We start from the raw sequence: 16,026 nt of genomic DNA, 5'->3' as shown, positions 1-16,026 counted from the left end.
CAAAATAAAAATACTCACACTAAATAAAATGTTTTTACTTAGACTTTTTTTTCCTATTTGAACCATTTTAAAAAACAAGATTTTAAAATACACCGAGATCATAAAAAGCTGCAAAACTGCCGCTATTTAAATTTTTAGGAAACAGTAATGCATATAAATTTTAACTTATTTAAATTTCCACTTCGAACGAGTTTTCTGCTTTCAGAATATTGCACAATAAATACAATAATAGAAGGTATTGACAAAACTGTTAAAAGCTTTTTGTTCAAAGTTGGCCTGTAACGTATACAATGCTTTAGATTTAGACTGAAGGTATAAGTGCGCCCTACGATCATGCAACTTGGAAAGTAAAGTCTTGAAACATACACTGATGTTTTAAATAAAGAGCATAAAAATGTTTTTAGGTAAAAATGCAAAAAAAATTAAACTTATGTTAGATATTTTTGGTCTGTTACGACGATTATAAAGAATAACAAAAAATTTGGCTAGCGAATGTTTTTATTTTCAAATTTTAAGTAACAAACGCCAAATGCCTACACTGAACCCTGGCTTAGGGATTAAAAGAAAGGGTTTGATATTTCTATTAGTCAATATTTTACATAAGTTATGTACAACACAACAAAAATAATAGAATCCTTAATTTTAAGTTGACGGTTGGTTTTATAAAACTTAAAACTAAGAATATCGACAGTTTTAATTGCAGTTCAAAATCATGCAAATTCAATGGTTAAGTTTATTAAAAAACATAAATAATAATATTTTCAAGTAATCGTTTTTTTGCTTTGTAAGGAATAATTTTAGTAAAAACATCTTTAATTTTTTCTTCTAAATTAATTAAGTAAGTAAGTAAAACCAGAAGTTTCGTAGTAAATATGTAGGTAAAAGTTTTTTTTTCATTAAAATTTGAAATCTTCAAATTTTAACATGAGAAGTCATTACATATGATAAGTAACATAAAAGATATTCATTAGAAATTTTTATTTTGCTAACATTTAATTGTAACAAAACTAACAAAATGTTTTTTAATGACATGCCTTCTTTTGTAAAAACTGTCATAAATTTAGAAACGAAAATTTTTATTTGCCGTTAATATGAAGGAATAAATCAATAAAATATACTAATTCAGCAAAATATTGTGACTTACTTTTTTATTGAATACAATGAGACTAGTCAAGTTAACCAACAACAGTATAAACTCGTTTATCTAAAGTCCTTTAATTTTAAAATGATTGTTTATTAAGTTTATTAGTTAAATTTTATTGAACAAAAAATGTTTTTAACATTGAAAACTTCTACAAAATGTAATAATAAGTTTTCTTTGCACTAAGCAGCTTATTACATTAGGCATTAAACAATATCTTTTTAAGTTTAATTTTTGTTTTTCAAAATTACACTAGCACATAAAAGAAAAAAAGAGAAAAAACGTAATATTTTAAAACGGTAAATAACTTACAACATTAAAAAAGAAAGATAATGCTATAAGTAATTTTTCATTTTTATAAAAAAATGATTAACGTTTTGGTGTTTGTAGATTTTCAAACGTTTTTAAATTTTTATAAAACATTTTAATCTTATAATGATTTCAATATCGATTCGAAAAATGATCACTGCGGAGGGTTGTAGGCGTGTTTCCATAGAAACCTCTTGCAGCTAATGATCCGTAGTTACCAGCAAAAAATGGGAGACCCGGAGGTCTGCATTTGGGGATTACCCAAAGGCTTTGTAGTTAGTGTAATTGGTCATATCTAAAAAATAAATTTATTTTTGAAAAGTAAACAAAAAAATTTTTAAGACTTGTGAAGAATTTGATAAGTAAAACCTTACTATTATAAAATTAAAAGCTAAGATGAAACTACAAAAAGTAATAGGGGTGCAGATATAGAACACACTAATAAAAACGATAAAAATATAAGAATAAAATAGTTGACACCAAAAACATGAACATTACAATTTTTTTTAACAAACCTTCTCGCTCTCTACCGTGTTGCAGACGCTTTTGTCAGTATTGTGACGTCATATCGCAATTCGCTGGTACAGGAGGGTCTTTGGTTCCTAGCTTGGGTTGTGGGATCACATCAAGCTCCAAATTTAAGAAACCACCTTGTTGCTGTTGGTAATCACATTGCTAATAACCGGGGTTGTTGCTAGTAACCATCCCGTTGGGGTGGCTGACCGGGTTGATACTTTTGAAGCTGGTTGATATTCTTCATCCACTTAAGAGGCAATCGATTTACCTTCGATTATCAAGGTGGAAGTCTGTGAACATTTATCTTTCAGTTATTTTATTTTTACTAAACACAATTTTTATTAACTTTCCCAACTTACTTGTTTAAATCTCCGAATGTCTGTTTCCAAATTTGACCAAATTTCCCTTCGATTATCAAGGTGGAGGTCTGAGGTCTGTAAACATTTATCTTTTAGTTAGTTTTTTAACACTTTAATTTTATTTAAACACAAGATTTAACAACTTTCCAAACTTACTTGTTTAAATCTCTGGATGTTTGTTATGTTATAGGCGGTAAATTAATAACTTTTTTTGTAATTGAACAGCCTTTTCCCATCCAAGGTGACCTCGGATTAAACATGGTCGATAACCTTTCGGGTTGTTTTGTTGGGTCGCAGGGACTTTGTGATTACTTGCTGCAGAAGCGGATCACTCACCGAGTTCTCATCGAACAGTACTGTGTTTCATTACAATTTAAATTACTAATTGAAACTTGAAAGTACAAAACTGTTCATAAATATAATTTTCTTTTGAACCAATGTTAGTTGTTTTTTTTTTAATATTAATAACATAGTAAATCTGCACTAACAGTATTGTTTAAGCGATGGAAAATAAAACTATGTATATAAAAGAATAATTATAGTTAAAAAACTATAATTTTGTTTGTCTTCAAAAACCCATGTTCTACGCTAAATTAAGAAACTTAAAAAGCCAGCTAACTTTATGCAGAGTAAAAACCATTTATACTGCTTATACATTATAAAAAAGTACTGACGAGCCAAAAAGATAACATATGGCACAATTTATATTCAATGTACACTCATGAGTAAATGATTAACGTTAGTAAAACATTGAAATCCAAAATAATTAGATAAAACACGTTAGTTGTAAGTTTCACTAATAACATAATAAAGTTTGTTTAATAACTATTAGTAAAATATGACAAACTGTTACATAAGAAGTTTAAAGTTTATCTGCATTGATAAAATTTAAGGAATTGATAAAAGCTTTGTATTCTATACATAAGTATTTTATCTTATATCTTTTAAATATTACTTTTTTAGTGTTGTTTTGATCAAACAAATATTATATTTTAAAGTACATAGGACAAGTGGTTTTTATAAAAATTGAAAAATATTCTTTGATCTTTAATTGTTTGTAAACTTTACCTTTATAACAACTTATTTTGAGTTTTTTTAATTACGAGAGGCTTTGAGTTGATTATTTTAACAATTAAAAAAAAATTTTTTTATTATACCTACTTTTTTTAAATATATAAATTTTGTATCTATAGATAAAGTGCACAACTCAAAAACTGGTTTATACATGATAAAATTCAACTTATTTGGAATAAAATTAACAAGAAAGTGCAAAAATAAATTGTAAATACTTAATTTAACTAGCTCTGTAATCTGAAGTAAATATCAATAGCTTTTTTTTCCGGATAAGTTTCAAACAAACAACCGTACATGGGTCACCCGATATAAATAAAATCTTCTTGGGACAAACTATTAAAAAATTATAACAAAAAGTATAAAAGCTCGTATAAAGAATTTGACTAGTACAACTTAACAATATTATATTTAAAAAGCTAATATAAAATAACAGAAAGTACAATGGGTTCAGATCTATTACATACTAATAAAAATTATTAAAAAATGTAATTATTAACACTCAAAAAACGTACATTGCTCTTCTTTATTAACCAACTTTCTTGTTCTCATTCATAGTGTTGTTGTCACTTTTGGTAAAGAGATGAACTTATATAGCATTTCTCTAGTATGGAAGTGGAAGGATTCTGTTTGCTAGCTTGCAGTATTGGCTTTAGTCATACTCCGAAATATTTTATGTCACTGTTGGTAACCACCTTGCTAATAACCGGGTTGCTGCTAGTAAACACCCAGTTGCGATGGCTGACCGAGTTGTAGTTGATAAAGCTGGTTAATATTCTTTATCAACTTGAGAGCCGACCAAATTTCCCTTCAGTTATCGAGGTGGAGGTCTGAAAACATTTATCTTTCAGTTATTTTTTTTTTACTAAACACAATTTTTATTACCGTTCCAAACTTACTTGTTTAAATCTCCGGATGTCTGTTATGTGCGATCTAGACGGCAAGTTAACACCCCTTGGACTACATTTACCCATCCAAGATGGCCTCGGATTAAACATGGTCGATAACCTTTCGGGTTGTTTCATTGGGTCGCAGGGACGTTGTGATTACTTGCTGCAGAAGCGAATCACTCACCGAGTTTTCATCGAACAGTACTGTGTTTCATTACAATTTAAATTACTAATTGAACGTGAAATTACAAAACTGTTCATGAATATAAATTTCTTTCGAACCAGTAAAAGTTGAAGTTTTAGTAAAAATAAATCAGTGTAACGATTTAACATTGTTCGATTAACAAAAGTTACATTTTATTGGATAGATGGTCTAAAAAAGCGTAAACTTTAGTAAACATGATTAAAAAACGTACTTTTACAGATAAAATTTCAAATAGGTAACCTGATATTAAGAAAAAAAAACTTATTAAATTTATTCACGTTTACTTAATGGTTCATAAATTTTTAAATAGAGTTATATAATCTATTTTATACAACATAAATAAAAGTTCTTTTACTAGAAACTATTTGTTTAAATTAACTTCAATCTCTTTTTATTTTTTATAATAGTCAAACTTTAATTCTCAAAAGATGTTTTAAATAACAAAATCAATAAATTTTACACAACTAAACTTCGATAATTAACATCGTAGGTTGTTATAGCCTTTTAAACTCTTTTAAAAGTCATAAAATAAATTTACTATTTTTCTATCAACTACTTAGGTAAAAACAAAAATATATAAATGTTTTATTACGTTTGTTATACAAGAATATCTATACAAATATTATTGAAAATTAGGTGTAACACATACTTTAGTCTAAACTAAAAAATGTTGTTTAACTTGTTGTAAATTATTAAGTTGTTAAAATAATAATCAATAAATCTGCAAATCAACTATGCTACTTACTAAAAAATTTCAGCGGAAAAAAAACTGATCTTATTACATATTAATAACATAGTAAATCTGCACTAACAGTATTGTTTATGCGATAGAAAAAATAAAAAATTTATATAAATAATACTTACAGTAAAGAAACTATAATTTAGCTTATCTTTAAAAACCCATGTTCTACAAAAACTGTAATTAAGTAACATAAAAAGCCAGCTTACTTTATGCAGAGTAAAAACCATTTATACTGCTTTTACATTATACAAAATTACTGACAAGCCACAAAGATAACATATGGTATAGTTTATATTCAATGTACACTCATGACCAATTGATTAACATTAGTAAAACATTGTAATCCAAAATACTTTAAATAAAGCACGTTAGTTTGAAGTTTCACTAGTAACATAATAAGGTTTATTTAATAACTATTCGTAAAATATGACAAAGTGTTACATAAGAAGCTTAAAGTTTATCTGCATTGACAAACTTTAAGGAGTTGATAAAAGCTTTGTATTCTAGACATAAGTATTTTATCTTATATCTTTTAGATATTATTTTTTTAGTGTTGTTTTGATAAAACAAGTATTATCTTTTAAAGTATATAGCACAAGTGGTTTTTATAAAAATTGAAAAATATTCTTTGATCTTTAATTGTTTGTAAACTTTACCTTTATAACAACTTATGTTGAGTTTTTTTGATTATTAGCGGCTTTGAATTGATTTTTTTTAAACAATTTTAAAATATATTTTTATTATACCTACCTTTTTAAAATACATCAGTTTTGTATCTATAGATAAAGTGCACAACTCAAAAACTGGTTTTTACATGATAAAATTCAACTTATTTGGAATAAAATTATCAAGAAAGTGCAAAATTAAATTGTAAATACTTATTAAACTAACTCTGTAATCTGAAACAAAAATCAATTGTTTTTTTTCCGGATCAGTTTTAAACAAACAACGTACATGGGTCACCCAATATAAATAAAATCTTCTTGGGATAAACTATTAAAAAATTATAATAAAAAGTATAAAAGCTCTTATAAAGAATTTGACTAGTACAACTTAACAATATTATATTTAAAAAGCTAATATAAAATAACAGAAAGTACAATGGGTTCAGATCTATTAAATACTAATAAAAACTATCAAAAAAAGTAATTATTAACACTCAAAAAACGTACATTGCTCTTCTTTATTAACCAACCTTCTTGTTCTCATTCATAAAGTTGTTGTCGTTTTTGGTGAAGAGATGGACTTATAATACATTCCGCTAGTATGGAAGTGGAAGGATTCTGTTTGCTAGCTTGCAGTATTGACTTTAGTCATACTCCGAAATTTTTTATGTCACTCTTGGTAACCACCTTGCTAATAACCGGGTTGCTGCTAGTAACCACCACGTTGGGGTGGCTGACCGGGTTGCAGTTGATACTTTTGAAGCTGGTTGATATTCTTCATCCACTTGAGAGGCGACCGATTTACTTTCGATTATCAAGGTGGAGGTCTGAAAACATTTATCTTTTAGTTAGTTTTTTAACACTTTAATTTTTAATTAAACACAAGATTTAACAACTTTCCAAACTTACTTGTTTAAATCTCTGGATGTTTGTTATGTTATAGGCGGTGAATCAATACCCCTTGGACAACCTTTACCCATCCGCAAAGGCCTCGGATTAAACATTGGTCGATAACCTTTCGGGTTGTTTCATTGGGTCGCAGGGACGTTGTGATTACTTGCTGCAGAAGCGTATCACTGTGTTTCATTACAATTTAAATTACTAATTGTAACTTGAAAGTACAAAGCTGTTCATAAATATAAATTTCTTTCAAACCAGAAAAAGTTAAAGTTTTAGTAAAAAAAAAATCAGTGTAACGATTTAACATTGTTCGATTAACGAAAGTTACATTTTGTTCAATAAATAGTCTAAAAAAACTGGATCTTTTTAAACTAACATACAAAACATTAATAAAATAAAAATTGATAATTTAAACATATATTATTCTGTTTTTTTACAGAAACTCTAACTTCACTATCCAGTTTTAGCTTTTTTTGTAGCAACAGAATTGATTGTCATACAAGAACTACCCACACACAGGCAGCCATTATAATTGTCAATTTAATTGCTGGGGAAATATTCTTGAATTAAATTTCCGCCACGTATTGCAACAAACCGTTGTGATATTATCCGGCAACCGCGCTCTCTAATAAATCATTTCCAGTTTAGAAAATTTAATTTTTCTGATTTTACTTACTTTTAACTTTTCAAGAACATTTACAAAAAAATTGGTTGCTTTTAAAGGGTAACTTTTGTTTTGCATGTGCATTTAATATTTAAAATGAACATAAGTAAAGTTTTTTAATGATATAAACCTTGGAAAAAAATATTTGGAAATAGTATAATAAGAAAGTTCTTTCAGCTGAAGTTTTCTTAATGCATTGTCTTGTTCTCACTGTTTCATATCCGGTAAAGCTTAAGAACAAATAATTTAAAAAACTAAAGTGTTAACAATAAAAATTAATTAAGCAAAAGAAATCACTGTTAGTTATTAAAACTTAGCTATAAAAATACTAATAACTTTACTTTTATGCTTTGTAATAGTCGAGTAACATTTGTTAGTTATATTTAGTTTTGTCTAAAAATATTATTTTTATCATTATGTTTAGTAAACATGATTTAATCACGTTCTTTTACAGATAATATTTTAATGTGTAACTTATTGTGAATAAAAAACTCAAATAATTTACTTAACGTAAACTTTATGGTTCATATACTTTTTGAATAGAGTTAAATGTTTTATTTATAAAAAAAAAACTTAATAAAATACTACTTTTGTGAATTAACCTGAATGTTTTTTTAAATTCTATTCCAATCAAACTTTAACTCTTGATTTTTTTTATGTTAATTAAAAGTTTCAATAGAACTTACAAAGCTAAAGTTCGACGACTAATGTTGTCGGTTTGTATAGCATTTAAAATCCTTTTAAAATTAATAAAATAAATTTACTTTTTTAGTTTTAACTACTTAGGTTAAAAAAATATATATGTAAATGTTTTATACGTTTGATATTTAACAATATCTATACAAATATTATTGAAATTTAGGTGTAACACAGACATTTGTCTAAACTAAAAAATGTTGCTTAACTTGTTGTAAGTTATAAAGTTGTTAAAATAATAATCAATAAATCTGCAAATCAACTATGCTACTTACGAAAAAGTTTCAGCGGAAAAAAAACTGATCTTATTATATATTAATAACATAGTAAATCTGCACTAACAGTATTGTTTATGCGATAGAAAAAATAAAAAAAAAATATAAATAATACTTACAGTAAAGAAACTATAATTTAGCTTATCTTCAAAAATCCATGTTCTACGAAAACTGTAATTAAGTAACTTAAAAAGCCAGCTTACTTTTTGCAGAGTAAAAGCCATTTATACTGCTTTTACATTATAAAAAAGTACTGACGAGCCACAAAGATAACATATGGCATATTTTATATTCAATGTACACTCATGACTAATTGATTAACATTAGTAAAACATTGAAATCCAAAATACTTTAAATAAAGCACGTTAGTTTTAAGTTTCACTAGTAACATAATAAGGTTTATTTAATAACTATTCGTAAAATATGACAAAGTGTTACATAAGAAGCTTAAAATTTATCTACATTGACAAACTTTAAGGAGTTGATAAAAGCTTTGTATTCTAGACATAAGTATTTTATCTTATATCTTTTAAATATTATTTTTTAGTGTTGTTTTGATAAAACAAGTATTATCTTTTAAAGTACATAGCACAAGTGGTTTTTATAAAAATTGAAAAATATTCTTTGATCTTTAATTGTTTGTAAACTTTATCTTTTATTATACCTACTTTTTTAAATATATAAATTTTGTATCTATAGATAAAGTGCACAACTCAAAAACTGGTTTTTACATGATAAAATTCAAATTTTTGGAATAAAATTATCAAGAAAGTGCAAAAATAAATTGTAAATACTTATTTAACTAACTCTGTAATCTGAAACAAAATCAATTGTTTTTATTCCGGACCAGTTTCAAACAAACAACGTACATGGGTCACCCAATATAAATAAGATCTTCTTGGGATAAACTATTAAAAAATTATGATAAAAAGTATAAAAGCTCTTATAAAGAATTTGACTAGTACAACTTAACAATATTATATTTAAAAAGCTAATATAAAATAACAGAAAGTACAATGGGTTCAGATCTATTACATACTAATAAAAACTATCAAAAAATAGTAATTATTAAAACTCAAAAAACGTACATTGCTCTTCTTTATTGACCAACTTTCTTGTTCTAATTCATACTGTTGTTGTCGCTTATGGTAAAGAGATGAACTCATATCGCACTTTGCCTGTATAAAAGTGGAAAGATGGTGTTTTTTAGATTGCAGTATTGGTTTTAGTAATACTCCGAAATTTTTTATGTCATTGTTGGTAACCACCTTGCTAATAACCGGGATTGTTGCTAGTAAACTGTTGGGATGGCTGACCGGGTTGTAGTTGATACTTTTGAAGCTGGTTGATATGCTTCATCCACTTGAGAGGCGACCGATTTACCTTGAAGTCCTAGACTGAGGTCTGTAAACATTTATCTTTTAGTTAGTTTTTGAACACTTTTATTTTTAATTAAACACAAGATTTAACAACTTTCCAAACTGACTTGTTTAAATCTCCGGATGTCTGTTATGTGTAATCCATGCGGCAAGTTTGTAACCCCTTGGACAACCTCTACCCATCCAAGTGGCCTCGGATTAAACATTGGTCGATAACTTTTCGGATTGTTTTGTTGGGTCGCAGGGACTTTGTGATTACTTGCTGCAGAAGCGGATCACTCACCGAGTTCTCAGCGAACAGTACTGTGTTTCATTACAATTTAAATTACTAATTGAACTTGAAAATACAAAGCTGTTCATAAATATAAATTTCTTTTTGAGCCAGAAAAATTTAAAGTTGTAGTAAAAAAAATCAGTGTAACGATTTATCATTGTACGATTAACAAAAGTAACATTTCATTTAATAAATGGTCCAAAAATTTGGATTTTTTTTAACTAAACTACAAAATATTAATAAAACTAAAACTAATAACGTAAACATAGATTATTTAGTTTTTTTATAGAAAGTCTAACTTTACTGTCCAGTTTTAACTCTTTTCTTACCAACAGAAGGGAACATACAAGGACTACTCACTATACCTGTCAATTTAACCGCTGGAGAAATATTCTTGAATTAAATTTCCGCCACGTATTGCAACAAATCGTTGTGATATTATCCGGCAACCGCGCTCTCTAATTAAGTATTTCCTGTTTAGAAAACTTAATTATTCTGATTTTAGTTACTTTAATACTTTTTAAAAACGTTCACAAAAAAATTGGTTGCTTTTAAAGGGTAACTTTTATTTTGCATGTGCCCTTAACATTTAAAATGAACATTAGTAAAATTTTTTAATGAGATAGACCTTGGCAAAAAATTATTTGGAAATAGTTCAATTAAAAAGTTCTTTCAGCTGAATATTTCACAATCCATTGTCTTCTTCTCATTGTTCCATATCCGTTAAAGCTTAAGAACTAAAAAAAAATTTTATTAATAAAACGTAATTATAACCAATGAAATAATTACAATTATTAACACTTAGCTACAAAAATATTAATAACTATACTTTGTTCTTGAAAAAGTTAAGTAATATTATTCAGTCTGAAAATAAACTTTTTTTATCGTCATCTTTAGTAAACATGATTTAATAACGTGCTTTTACAGATAAAATTTCAAAAAGGTAGCTTTTACAGATAAAATTTCAAATAGGTAACTTGATGTTAAGAAAAAAACTTATTGAATTTATTAACGTAAACTTAATGGTTAAAAAATTTTTGATATAGAGTTATATAATCTATTTTATAAAACATAAATAAAGCTTTTTTTTTAAACTATTTGTTTAAGTTAAGCTTAATTTTTTTTTTAGTTTTATACTAGTCAAACTTTAATTCTCAAAAGATGTTTTACAAAAAAAAATCGATAAAATTTACATAACTAAACTTTGATAATTAACATCGTAGATTTTTATAACCTTTTAAACCCTTTAAAAAGTCATAAAAGAAATATTTAGTATTTTTCTATCAACTACTTAGATAAAAAAAATAATATAAAAGTTTTATTAAGTTTTGTTATATAAGAATATCTATACAAAGATTATTGAAAATTAAGTGTAACACAGACATTTGTCTAAACTAATAAATGTTTCTTAACTTGGTGTAAGTAATAAAGTTGTTCAAATAATAATTAATAAATCTGCAAATCAACTATTCTACTTATTAAAAAGTTTCAGCGAAAAAAAAACTGACCTTATTATATTTTAGTAACATAGTAAATCTGCACTAACAATATTGTTTATGCGACGGAAAAAAAACTATATTTATAAAAGAAAACTTGTAGTAAAGAAACTATAATTTAGCTTACCTTCAAAAACCCATGTTTTACGCTTAATTAAAAAACTTAAAAAGCTAGCTAACTTAATGAAGAATTAAAAACAATTTATTCAGCTTTTACATTATAAAAAAGTACTGACAAGCCACAAGTATAACATATGGCATAATTTATATTCAATGTACACTCATGACTAATTGATTAACGTTAGTATAACATCGAAATTCAAAATACTTTAAATAACACTCATTAGTTATAAATTTCACTAATAACACAATAAGGTTTGTTTAATAACTATTAGTAAAATATGACAAACTGTTACACAAGAAGTTTAAAGTTTATCTGCATTGATAAACTTTAAGGAGTTGATAAAAGTTTTGTATTCTAGACATAAGTATTTCATCTTATATCTTTTTAATATTACTTTTTTAGTGTTGTTTTGATATAACAAGTATTATCTTTTAAAGCACATAGCACAAGTGTTTTTTATAAGTGTTGAAAAATATTATTTGATCTTTAATTGTTTGTAAACTTTACCTTTATAACAACTTATGTTGAGTTTTTTTGATTACGAGCGGCTTTGAATTGATTTTTTTTTTACAATTTTAAAATCGATTTTTTATTTTACCTGCTTTTTAAAAATATATTAATTTTGTATCTATAGATAAAGTACACAGCTCAAAACTGGTTTATACATGATAAAAGTCAAATTTTTGGTATATAATTATCAAGAAAGTGCAAAAATAAATTGTAAATACTTAACTTAACTAACTCTGTAATCTGAAGCAAAAATCAACAGCTCTTCTTCCGGATCAGTTTTAAAAGAACAACCGTACATACTTGTGGTAAAGAGATGAACTTATATCGCACTTTGCTAGTATAAAAGTGGAAGGATAGTGTTGACTGGGTTGTAGTTGATACTTTTAAAGCTAGTTGATATTCTTCATCTACTTGAGAGGCGACCGATTGACCTTCGCTCTTTGAGGTCCTAGACCGAGATCTGTAAACATTTATCTTTTAGTTAGTTTTTTAACACTTTAATTTTTAATTAAACACAAGGTTTAACAACTTTCCAAACTGACTTGTTTGAATCTCCGGATGTCTGTTATGTGTAATCCATGCGGCAAGTTTGTAACCCCTTGGACTACCTTTACCCATCCGCGATGGCCTCAGATTAAACATTGGTCGATAACCTTTTGGGTTGTTCTGATTGGTCGCAGGGACGTTGTGATTACTTGCTGCAGAAGCGGACCACTCATCGAGTTCTCATCGAACAGTACTGTGTTTCATTACACTTTAAATTACTAATTGACACGTGAAAATACAAAACTGTTCATAAATATAAATTTCTTTTGAACCAGAAAAAGCTAAAGATTTAGTAAAATAAAAAATCAGTGTAACGATTTAACATTGTTCGATTAACAAAAGTTACGTTTTGTTTAATAAATGGTCTAAAAAAATCGATTTTTTAGACTAACACACAAAATATAAATAAAATAAAAATTGATAATATAAACACATATTATTAAGTATTTTTAAAGAAACTCTAACTTCACTATCCAGTTTTAGCTCTTTTCGTAGCAACAGAATGGATTACAAGAAGTACCTACACACGGTCTGCTAATATAATTGTCAATTTAACCGCTGATGAAATATTCTTGAATTGAATTTCCGCCACGTATTGCAACAAACCGTTGTGATATTATCCGGCAACCGCGCTCTCTAATAAAGTATTTCCAGCTTAGAAAATTTTATTTTTCTCATTTTACTAACTTTTAACTTTTCAAGATCATTCACAAAAAAATTGGTTGCTTTTAAAGGGTAACTTTTATTTTACATGTGCATTTAATATTCAAAATGAACATTAGTAAAGTTTTTTAATGAGATAGACATTGGCAAAAAATCTTTGGAATAGTTCAGTTTTAAAATTCTCTCAGCTGAATATTTCACAATTCATTGTCTTGTTCTCACTGTTCCGTATCCGGTAAAGCTTAAGAACTAAGAAAAGTCTTACTAGTAAAAAGTAATTATAACCAATGAAATAATTACAATTATTAACATTCAGCTATAAAAATTTAAATAACTTAACTTTTATGCTTTGAAAGGTCGAGTAATATTTATTAGTTTTAGTTAACTTTGTCTATAAATATTTTTTTTTATCGTTATGTTAGCAAACATGATTTAATCACGTTCTTTTACAGATAATATAAATATAAATTTATAACAGTATAATACTTTATAAAATAATATGTTTTTAAATTAACCTGAATGTCTTTTTTACTTTTGTTCCAAACAAACTTTAATTCTTAAAAGCTACTATATCAAACTAAAGTTTCAGTAGAATTTTCATAACTAAAGTTCGACAATTAATTTTGTATAGCCTTTAAAATCCTTTTAAAAGTCATAAAGAAATTTACTATTTTACTTTAAACTACCTAGGTTAAAATAAATTATATAAATGTCTTCTTAAGTTTGATATGTAACAATATCTACACAAAAGTTATTAAAAATAAGGTATAACACAGATATTTACTCTAAACTAATAAGTGTTGCTTAATTTATTGTAAAGTATTAAAGTTGTTTAAATAATAATAAATTTTGTGGAAATCAACTATTCTTTCTATTAGAAGGTTTCAGCGGAAAAAAGTCTAACCTTATCAAAAATTGTAAATATAGCGAATCTTCACTAACAATGTTGTTTATGATTTGAAAATTAAATGAAATATTGTGTATAAAGAATACATATAGTAAAGAAACTATACTTCTGCTCATCTTCAAAAACCCGTTTCTACGCAAAATTAAGAAACTTAAATAGCTAGCTAACTTTATGCAGAATAAAAACCATTTATACTGGCTTTACATTATAAAAAGTACTGACAAGCCACAAAGATAACATATGGCATAATTTATATTCAATGTACACTCATGACTAATTGATTAACGTTAGTAAAACATTGAAATTCAAAATACTTTAAATAACACTAGTTTTTAGCTTGACTAATGACAGAATAAAGTTTTTTAATAATTTTAAGTAAAAAATGACATAATGCTACATAATTAGTTAAAAGTGAATTATCTGCATTGATAAACTTTAAGGAGTTGATAAAAGCTTTATATTCTATATATTAGTATCTTATCTTTTAACATTAATTTTTTAAGTGTTATCTTGATAAAAATAAGTATTATATTTTAAAGTACATAGCACAAGTGTTTTTATAATATTATATGGTCTTTAACTTTTTGCAAACTTTACCTTTATAAAAACTTATGTTGAGTTTTTTTTGGGGCTTTAAATTCAAATTTGTTATAACTTTCTGAAGTTATGAAACCTTTTTTTTTAAATAAGGTTCTTTAAATAGGTTCTTTAAATGAGATGTTCAAGTAAAACATTAAGTTGATGAATGTTAAAAGTCAAGTTTTGGGAATAAAGTTAGCAAGAAAGTACAAAAACAAGTATTTTTAGTTGGTAAGCACTCAATTTAACTAACACTGTCTCTAATCTGATGCAGAAACCAATAGCTTTTTATAATTTCAGGACCATTTGTTAACGAACAACCGTACATAGTGCACCCCACGTAAAGAAAATCTCCTTTAGATTAACTGTTTAAAATAGTTGTTTTTTTAAATTAAAACTCAAATTTCAATTCGAATGTGCGACAAAATAAGCAATAGTAAAGCGATGATAAAAGGTAGACTTTAAAAAAAAACAGAATAATATTTATTTACTACACTTTTTCTATTGTATAAAACAAAATGATTTAGTTGAAAATTACCTCGCAAGCCGCAACTATCTGGCAGTCTAAACATTCTAAAATAATTAGATTTTTAGTTCGATTTTTATTAATAATCGCAAAACATTACTCTAATAAAATATTAGCATAGAATAATTAGACTTGTTTAGTTTTTTGACGGCTTTGTATCTAGATCGATTTGTAGAGACATAAAATTTTATATTGGTTATCTCTGTCAAATAAAAACAATTTTTAAGTATCGTAAAACAGCTTCAGTTAGTTGTTATCGAACTTTATCTGTCAATAAAAATACTCCTATGTTGATAAGTTCGTTTTGTAAGCATATTGTTCATAATGTATATTTTCTAAATTGATATTTGGCAGATGTTTTAAAAATTTAAGATAACCACTTTCTTCAAAATTTATAAAACTTTACAAACGTGTCAATTTGATTTCGATAAGTAGTAAATAACAAAAAAAAACGTTTGGCGTTCTTATTAATTTAGGTTAGTATTTTACTAAGATAAACTTTTTAATCAAAACAAATAAATTAGCACAAAATACTTTTTTGCAACATTAAAATTTAAATTTTTACTAAATAATAAACTACTATAAGTAG

At 26.2% G+C, this 16,026-nt stretch overlaps 2 long non-coding RNA genes across 2 annotated transcripts; both read right to left on the bottom strand.

Annotated features, from left to right (window-relative positions):
* Positions 1-1,985: 1,985 nt before the first annotated feature.
* LOC145831786 (uncharacterized) lies at positions 1,986-7,079 on the bottom strand. Its single transcript, XR_014369687.1, has 7 exons — positions 6,808-7,079; positions 6,429-6,725; positions 4,296-4,490; positions 3,912-4,226; positions 2,482-2,681; positions 2,326-2,400; positions 1,986-2,256 (listed from the first exon to the last, which is right to left on the bottom strand). It is a non-coding gene; the product is annotated as an uncharacterized LOC145831786 (long non-coding RNA).
* Positions 7,080-12,563: 5,484 nt separating this feature from the next.
* Positions 12,564-15,474, bottom strand: LOC145831785 (uncharacterized). The gene is made up of 4 exons (XR_014369686.1): positions 15,165-15,474; positions 13,228-13,398; positions 12,759-12,955; positions 12,564-12,676 (listed from the first exon to the last, which is right to left on the bottom strand). It is a non-coding gene; the product is annotated as an uncharacterized LOC145831785 (long non-coding RNA).
* Between the last annotated feature and the right edge of the window lie 552 nt (positions 15,475-16,026).

Source organism: Thalia democratica, chromosome 3, assembly GCF_965202585.1.
Source record: "Thalia democratica chromosome 3, ktThaDemo2.hap1.1, whole genome shotgun sequence".
Classification (NCBI taxonomy): Eukaryota; Metazoa; Chordata; class Thaliacea; order Salpida; family Salpidae; genus Thalia; species Thalia democratica.
The sequence above is the reverse complement of the archived record's forward strand: the minus strand, read 5'-3'. Positions and strand labels throughout refer to the sequence as shown.